Source organism: Nannospalax galili, unplaced genomic scaffold, assembly GCF_000622305.1.
Source record: "Nannospalax galili isolate Female #2095 unplaced genomic scaffold, S.galili_v1.0 scaffold429, whole genome shotgun sequence".
In the NCBI taxonomy this organism is placed as follows: Eukaryota; Metazoa; Chordata; class Mammalia; order Rodentia; family Spalacidae; genus Nannospalax; species Nannospalax galili.
Genome location: NW_008360330.1, coordinates 1,531,625 through 1,540,821, shown reverse-complemented (window position 1 = coordinate 1,540,821; position 9,197 = coordinate 1,531,625). Strand labels below are relative to the sequence as shown.

General features: G+C 46.1%; 1 protein-coding gene across 2 annotated transcripts in view; it reads left to right on the top strand.

Moving 5' to 3' along the window:
• Positions 1–7,046: 7,046 nt before the first annotated feature.
• The window catches only part of Kiaa0040 (KIAA0040 ortholog), a 36,683-nt gene continuing 34,532 nt past the window's right edge, over positions 7,047–9,197 (top strand). The window contains exon 1 of one of the 2 annotated variants that reach the window (XM_029560202.1): positions 7,047–7,332. The gene's annotated coding sequence lies outside the window, so the exon portion shown is untranslated. The remainder of the gene's footprint in view (positions 7,333–9,197) is intronic. The other variant, XM_017796356.2, reaches the window with a different exon arrangement.

Here is a 9,197-nt window from a genome sequence, read left to right as displayed (position 1 = left end):
CAGTAGTTTCAGTGGCTCCAGGCGGTTCAAAGATGTATCCAACATAGCCATGTACCAAGCTGGATCTTCGACAAGGAAGAATTAATGACAACCATCCAGAACAGTCTCTGGAAAACATGTGGCGAGCACTCTGTGTGTGGTATGAACCCAGCGGTCTAGAAGACTGAGCAAGCAGAGACCTCTTTCAACTTGAATAATCAGTTACTAATAATGCCTTCACTCTGCAAAGAGAGATAAGACACAGAACAATGTAACTCTTCCTTTAGAGCCCACATCAAACACAGAACGATAAACACTGCCTGCCCTTTTTCAATTTCCCAAATCCTAATGCAGGATTCTTTATCTCTAGGGTACTTCAACACAAATTTGTGTTTTGCACTTCTTGAAGGACATGTGAGCAAAACTACATTCCCATGTACTCTTCTCTATCCATTACTCTTGGAAAGGAGGCACGAGCCCTTTAAAGGATCCAGAAATACACATCTTCTGGACACATTTGAGAAACTTGATCTTAAAATCCACTTGCAGACACTTTGAACTTCTCAGAGTTGTGTCATTCTCATAAACCTCAGTTGAGTCCTAAGCATCTACCCTTCCATCTATAGTGTAGATAAGGAAACTGATTTTCAGAGGTTATGATTTGCTCAGGATCACAAAGCAAGGTGGCAAAACTGTTAAGTGGAACAAACTTCTTGTCTCTTAATTTAGGATCCTTTCCTCTAGCCACACCTCTGCTATGAGCAGCCCATGAAAAAAGGGATGGATGCCTAAATCTAAAAGGGAAGTGCATTCAGACAGATCACCCCTCAGCCAAGAACCTGCCCCCCAAGTTCTGGAGACCAGGTGCCTACTAACCAAGAAGCAGCCAAAAAGGAAACTGGGTCACTCAGTCCTGTGGCCCATACCAGATTGGATTTGAGCCCCCGTGTAGATTAGAATTCACTTGGCAGGACACCAAAGCTGTCAGTCCATCCTCTTCTTACCCAGGAGTTCCACTCACAACAACAGCAGCAGCAGCAGCAGGAGAAGGAAAAGGGCTTTATGAATGTAAAAATAAACAAACTTTCTATTTTTAGCAGGGCTGCAGCTGTGGGAGCTTCATTCTTTGCTTTTAGCTACAGCATTCCAAGAGAGCAGAGGCAGGGGTGGAGGGGTGGGGTATGGAGAAAAGTAGTGGCAGGCATGCTGGGAGCCAAATTTTCAATTGCTGAACTTCATTATGTGCAGGCCACAGAAGCCAGTGTCCAGCCTGGAAGTCTCTGGAGTCTGCAGGTCTGGAAAAACTGGAGCATATCCACCAGGAAGCCAGCCCTATGACTGGACTATTCTCTGGCCATATATAGAAGTAATCTTTCACCCACATGTTTTTCAGAGCCACTGAAAACTGGGTTACTTAGTAATTCCATTAGAGGAATGGACCATATGCCTATAGACGTTTTTCCTCCTCATTTAGGCTCTAGTTGGAACCTAGATATATCTTTCCAGTGGACACTAGATGCAGAATTTTCTGGCCCAGCCCTCACTGGCAGCTGGCAACATGAGGAATGTGAGAAAGGACAATGCAATACTGGATGGCAGTGGAGAATGACCAAAGATGCAGCTCCTTCTTTCTGATTGCCTGGCACCAGGTTGGATGCTAGAAGACCAACACTCCCACCTAGGATGGGCAGAAAAGTCCTTTCTTATAAATGTTACACCAGTGGGAGGAAAAGTAAAAGTGGACAGCATGTTTAGTTTCAGAAGAGCCCTTTTCATCTTATTTCTGCATCCTTAGCCTCAAACCACCTTCAATTATTCTCTCTCTCTCTCTCTCTCTCTCTCTCTCTCTCTCTCTCTCTCTCTCTCCTCAAAACTATAAAGGAAAGCATCATCTATAAACTTGCTGTCCTATTTAGCTTTCTATTGATGTGATAAAACACTATGACCAAAACCAACTTGAGGAGGAAAGGGTTTATTGCATCTTATTCTTCCAAGTGACATTTCATCACTGAAGGAAACCAAGGCAGGAATTTAAGCAGGGCAGGAACCTGGATCTGAAGCACAGGCCATGGAGGAATGCTGCTTACTGGCTTGCTCCCCTGACCTATACTCAGCCTGCTTTCTTATATAACCCAAGACCACCTGTTCAAGGTTGGTATCACCCACAGTGGGCTGGGTCCTTCCACATAACTTAACAATTTTTAAAAATGCCTCACAAACATGCACACAGGCTAATCCAGTAGAGGAAATCCTCCAGTTAAGGGTCTCACTTCCCAAGTGTGTCTGATTGACAATTGAAGTTATCCAGCACAATTGACCCCTTGTCACGTTGACACACAAGCACAAGCCTTAACATTTTCATTTTTAAAATGAGCTCCTCAAAAATAGGTCTTCATTTCTTTATATCTATTGTTTTGTATAATAATGGGAATATACACAGACTGAATGAATGTGTCTTTATTGTGACCTCTGCCTGTCATACTTTTAAAAATATTTTAAATTTTCCTTATCTGTTCCCACATCTATTAAATGGATATGATAATAATATCTCCTAGTGTTGAGAGAGAGAAACACCTACATATGTCATCTAATGCAGACTGCATAGCAAGCAATATACATCAAACAAAACAGAAAGAATGTATTTCCACAGCCTGGTAAATGAAAGCTAACCATTGTTTCATGATTTTTTTTCTTTTTCAGCCCTTCCTTTTACCTGTTATGAAAGAGCCAGCCTAGGGACAGGAAGTTTGTTTGTGGCATCTTTGATGTTCTGAGTCACTGAAGTAGTTAAGGAAGCAAATTACAAAGCCACAGTTACTTCGTGGGCCCTCAGGGCAAGAGGTACGAACAACAAAAACTCCTGCCAGAATGGATATGCTGGGCAGAGCAAGTGGGGTTTCCCAGGAATCTCTCCAGCAAAGTGAGGAGAAATATTCTACCTGGTCTGTGTAAAGGCGTAAGGAATCCACACAGTGAGCCCCTCAATAAATCAATAAGTAAGCCCATCCCCAGAAGAGCAGGTGACAAAAAAACCACAAAGAGGCAAAATGAGAACTCCGTGGGACTCTTCCCTTGCCTGAGAAGCCTGCCCCAGAACAGACTCCTGAGACACACTGTTTACAATTTGAACAAAGCTGAGGCTGATTCCAGCAAAGGGCAGTGCCGCCAGTTTACAACTGCCAGACATATTATTGCAAAACTGTTTTTGAGACAATTGGGGGGGGTGGTGCTGTGAAGCAGAAAATGAAAACTGAGTCCCTTGCTTCGAAGTACAAAAAGGACCCTTGGAAACCACCCCCTCATAATCAGTCCTATACTGAAGAAGGTAAGGAGGGGTGCTGTGCCCCTGCAATGTACAGGAGCACTGACGAAGGCACCGAGCACATGGAACCAAGGGGTGGAGGGACAGACAGAGGATTAGAAGAGACATCCAAGAGTTGCCTTAACTCCACACCCCCCACCACCAATGCCAAGATTTGGAGCTATGGTCGCTGAGCATCCTCCATGCAGCTCTGAGGACATTTTGGATGGTGCACTAAGAAGCACTCCCAAGAAAGTATATTGTTAATGCTTTTTTCAGAGGAGCTTTCAAAATTAGAGTAATTTATGTCAGAATTAGACAATTTAGGAGGAAAGCCTGACAGAAATGCAATTGCAAGAGATACATATAATAAACACTATGAAGGCAGACACTCAAAATCTGTTCAGGATTTGAAAACCAAAATGAAGAAGTAACACATTTTAAATGGGTACGGCTTAGTTACGTAAAAAAGAACAGTTTTACTGCCTACATAAAGCAAAGGCTACAGAGACTGTAGGATTGGGCAGGAAGTATTGGGGCTGCCCATTGGCTCAAGTCCAAGCTCTCTGGAGGCCAGGACTCTTTTGGCCAAAAAGACCCGGGGTTTGCACTGCGTATGGACCAGCTGGGCCACCCTGAATTTCCAACCACATGGAGTACCTCTCTGCTTCCTGAACATCTCTGTTAGGGCTGTCATTCACACATTTATCCAAACCTTCCTGGACTCCATTTACATTGCCAACTTGGACCACCTTCGGGAGATAATCCATTCCATAAATTCATTACCCAATGTGTGAAGTAGTATTTCTGCTGACTTGTCCTGAACTTGCCTCGCTCATGTTCCTCAGCTGCTGCTGCATTTCAGGATCTGATGAACAAGTCTGTGCCCATCTCACCCACACCACTTATAGCTTCTTCATTTCCTCCTAATAGCCTTCGTCTTGCCAGCTGCCCTCTGCCTTGTATCATCCAGGTTGCTCTTCAAGGACTTTCCCCAGCTCTGCTTTCACCTTCTACCAGTCCTGTCCAACCTATGACATGACCCAGGGGCCACATTTGGCCAAGGAAGGCTATAAATAAGGACCAACACAAAGTTATAAACTTATTTAAAACATTGTGACTTATTTTTTCAGTTTTTTGTAACTTGTTTCTTGAGTGTGAACTTTGTAGATGACAATGTTATGTTGCAGGGTTAAAAGCTGGACATGCCTGAGCCTCATACAGTGTTGTAGGCAAGAATAAACCACAGTTTTAGATGAAAGTCAGATAATGTTCTCAATTTAATATTTGCTGTACTAATGAAGGCACCCAGTGTTTTGTCGTGTGCAGCACCATTCTGACTTCTACACTCCTAGTATGTGACCTGATGGGAGCAACTATCTTCCACAGGAGGATTGCACAGATGGATCAGTGCTGGTCAGTGCTGCCAGCAACCTGCCTAAAACAGAGTATTAGCATAAGACAACAGCGAGTATAGTCAGTCTTTGCCTTCAAAGCAGGCTGCAGTTCAGTGCTTAATACTCCATTGGTTTTCATAATGTCTGAGAAGGAGCCAACAGCTTTTGTCTGAAACATTTTGATATGAAACCAGAGCTCACCAGGTGCTTAAGCTAGTGGGGGGGGGGGTAGTCACCCACAAAGGGGGTTTAAATTTCCAGTCTTGGTTCACAAACCTGCTATTTTGGGCTTTTCTTAATTAGATGTTAATGCTCTGTTTCACTCCATTTGGAGTCCACTAACCTCATAGCCACCTTCAAACATCCTTACTAAAAACGAGAAAACTAATGAGGAATAAGGAAAACCTAACAGTACTGTGGATGCCTAGGGCCATTCATGAGTTCATAGGACTTGGGATTTCACTGCCAAATGGGAAAAACAGGAGGTAGATGCTCTAACTTGCTTTTTCTAAGGGCTACATCATCCATCCAGAATGAGAAACCTCTGGCCAGATGCCTGCTCCTTTTCCTGTGCCATGATTACATCTTCATGTCAGAACCTCCACAGACCCCAGCAGCCTCAGCAGTCCAGTGACAGCACTCCTACAGTCTTGCCATCTGTAAGTCCCTGATCTGTTGGCCACAGAAGCTGCTGGTATTCAGTTACTTCTAGATTTTCACTGAATGTGTCTCCCTATGAACTAAGATAGCACTGAGATAGCACCTTATGGATAGGTCTGTAGTTTTCCTTCTATATCTAACCATGAAGCCCTGAGCTCATGATGACTGCCTCAGTTTCTCTCATTTAGTTTCTCCTTTTTCTTTCTGAAAAGCAACTCTACAGCCTGAACTAGTCTGTACTGTTGCTAAGGAAAGAATTTTCTATAGTTTTCCCCCAATAGGTCTCATCCTAGCTCTTCACATCACCTTTGCTCAAGAGTAGAATTATTTCGTGGAAGCCATTCTCTCCTCCACCAGATGATGTGATGGTGAAGGGCAGACTGAACTGGAAATAGTGAGGCTCTGACCTGGGCTCTATTGTTTATTAGCTGTGACCTTGAAAAAGTGACTTATCATCCTCTGAACCTGTATTCTCATCTGCAAAGGGAGGATCAAATTACATCTCACACATATAAGATTGAGTGATACACTTTGCAAAGCTCCAGGTGGAGGGAGTATCAGATCCCCAGGCCTGCTCTTAAGGCTTCCTGTTATTGTCCAAGCCTGGCTCCATGCTCTGTTACTCTGGCTTAAGACTTGACACACTGACCCAGGGAAGCCCTCAGTCTGGGCACCCTCAAGCTGCTGGTGGAGGCTGTGTCTGGCCCCTTTCTTGCTAAGAAAGTTGTCTTCTTTCAGAGCCTGTCCTCTCACTCCCTTCTTGCCCTACCTGACTACTCCATAGCCAGCAAATTTCTGGAACCACTCTTCCCCAGTGTATTCAAATCTAGACTGAATTCACTCTGCCTGGATTTCTAGAAAGATCTCACCTGATCTTCCTTTGAAAGAACACATAGCCACACACACACACCCTCAAAAAAAAATTAATAAAACAAAACTATCTTGGCATTTCTGAGTGCTGGGTTTTCTCTTTGGTCTTTCAACTCAGAGGGAGTTAGCTTTTCCTCCGAGTAAACAAGCGATCTCTTGTCCCTCCATTGTAACAGATGGTTTCACCAGTCATTTTAATGCCCACACTCAGAGGCCAAAGAGCCGGGATTCTCAGTCACACTTAGTTACTGGAGAGCGAATTCCAGACAAATATCCGGCAGTCGTGTAGGCAGACTCTCTCTCATCCTCACCAGGGCAAGACCTCCCAAGAAGACTCTGAGGAAACCCCTCCATCCTCTACCGTCACACTCTCTCATCCCTGGAAACACAGAAGACACTGAACAAACTCCCCTGTAAGGATCATCAGAACCTTTTCATCTTCCTGCCGACCTATTCCCAAGAGATCTGAATAAACAACACGGAGAGCAAATGCGGATGAGAAAGAAGAACCCCTAAGAACTTTCTGGAGTTAGCTGTCCCCATTTTCTGCGCATAACTTTCCCTCACAGCTTCAGCGAGCCGCCAAAGACTTTGCTGAAGTGTTGCCCGCAGCCCTTGAAGCACACAGCGATGCCTAGCGAAGATGAGGCATGGGGCCTTCACCCACGCTACCACCTGCTCTCCCTCAAGATGCTCGGACACCTTTCCTAAAAGACGCCTCTATCAGCCGGGTGTGCGCAGTGTTTGTCCCAGGTCCCTGAGAACTCTGGTGCGCCTGTGATGGAAGGGAGCTGGCTGGGCGGGCCGGCCAGAAGGAGGCGTGCTCGGGGCGGAGGGGCAGAGCTCGTCACGCGGGGCCGGGTGGGGACACTGGCGGGAAGGCAGAGAGTGAGGGCGCGGCTGCGGGGTGTGCGCCCAAGTCCAAGGGCACCAGTGGTCTGCTGGCTCCGGGTGGAAAGCTAGAGCCGGGCGCGGCAGGGAAGCTCCGGAGCCAGAGTCCGATTCAGGAAGTCGTGTTTTTTGCATCAGGAGCAGGACAGGTTGCAGTGAAACCTCAAGTATGCGAGGCATCGGCCCGCGGGACGGCCTGGGACCTAGGGGCGCTTTCCTCGACGCAAGTGGCAGGTACGCGCGGCGCAACTGGGCGCAGCACCCGCCGACCCCTTGCGCGCAGTCTTCCCGGGACCTGGCAGTGGGAGGGAGGGGCTGGAGGAGGGACCCAGACCTCGCCCCCGTGTCCTGGTCGCCTTCACCCTGGGCAGCACCCTCAGGTCCCGGGCAATTGAGCCTACAGGAAGCCTGGGTTGGACCCAAAGGTGAGCTTTAAAACTTCTCCCCCCCGCCCCCCAAATACATCTGTAAGCTGCCTCTTGTTTGGAAGGAGACTTCTTATTCACTCTCTGTAGAAGGATGAGATCCGCCCCAGAAAGAAGTGAGATGAACGGGTTATTTCTAAGAGAATTCTTTGGTTCTCTTTAGTTCTACTTTACTTTTCTCCTAGCGTTCTCGCAGCTTCCCTCGGCTCCTGGCCTGCCACATGGGCTCCTCCGGAGTCTGGGGTGGAGCTCTCACAACCTGGGTTGACCACAGCTGCGTGAGAAGCGGCTTGATGGGGGGCAGAAGCACATTCTGTCTGAGAAAGGCAAGGTCCAGGACTCCGCTAAAAACACCCGGGCTTCTTCGTCCTCCTAGATGAAGCCACATTTCCTATGGGCCTAAGAAACTGGCCAAAATGAAAATGTGGCCTAGAGCCAGGGGTGGTGTGTAAGACGGGTGTGAGACGGGTGTGCTATTCTGAGTCTCTGAGGAATTTGTGTGGCACAGATTGTTTCTAAACTTTTTTGACTCTCTAAATGGTCCCCTCTTGATCCTCTTCCCACCCATGAAGGTAGATGGGGGGAGGCAGCAGATCCTGTTCCCCTATATTTTGAAGGACTTTGTGGAAATGCTTTGTGCAGTAATAGTTAAGTAAACGATAGATGTTAGCATGAACACCAGCCCTGCCTAACTGAAAGGGAACCTGAAGCAGAGGCCAGTGCTTGTCCTATTTAGCAGAGAACAGCCAGTCAGCACACCCTGAGACTGTGCAGGACTGCCCCACCCATTCTGCTTAACAAGGAATGGCAGGAACACTACACCTAAGCATCCCCCAAGCACCTGCCTTCTGAAGCCCTTGCATTACACCCATTCATCTAAAGCTAATAGGAACCTGAAGCTAATTTTAAGGAACCCCATTCTGAACTCCTGTTAGAAACAAAGAGCACAACTTAAAAATCACATGAATGCATCTTGTTCCTAACCCTTTTACAATTGGGTTGCAAATCCTACCTAAAGAATTCTGCAGCTGGAAGGTACTGTTACATTAAGTGCAGCTGTGTATACTGGGTTTTTATTTTTGTAAATGTAACCTTTTTTGAAGTAAACCTTCCTAATCTATAGAGTTGAAGGGGGAAAAGAATTCTGCAAGGTCCCACCTGCCTTTGAGCTAATTCAGCTCTACCAGCTACTTAGTCTGATGTGCCTACCCTTTGCCCAGGGCCTCCCTTAGTCTGAAATTCTTTCCCATGCCCACATATGATAAAATCCTAGGAAAGAGGCCCATTAAAAAAACAAATGTTTCTCTGGACTTCATGCATTGTCAACTTTTGACCTATAAAATGAAAAGGGGCTGACTTCTGCCCTTCCCCCTCAAGATTAAACCTAAGAAGACAGTAAGTATTCAATAAGCTGCTTTACTGATTTTATCAAAGAGTGAGGCAAAGCCATCCCATTTATTGGCTGATATGACAGGGCCATGGTCTCTAAGGCGATGAGATTGTTTCTGCTTTTGAGGATTCCCAGGCTGGCAATTAGATGCTTCAGAAACAAACTACAGCTCAGAACAATGTACATCATATTAATAGCAGTGAAACCATCTGAAGGAGGAGGCAGGAATTACCTGGGAAGTCAGCACCTCTGAAGTGGTGCATGAGGGGGTCTTGAAAGTGATT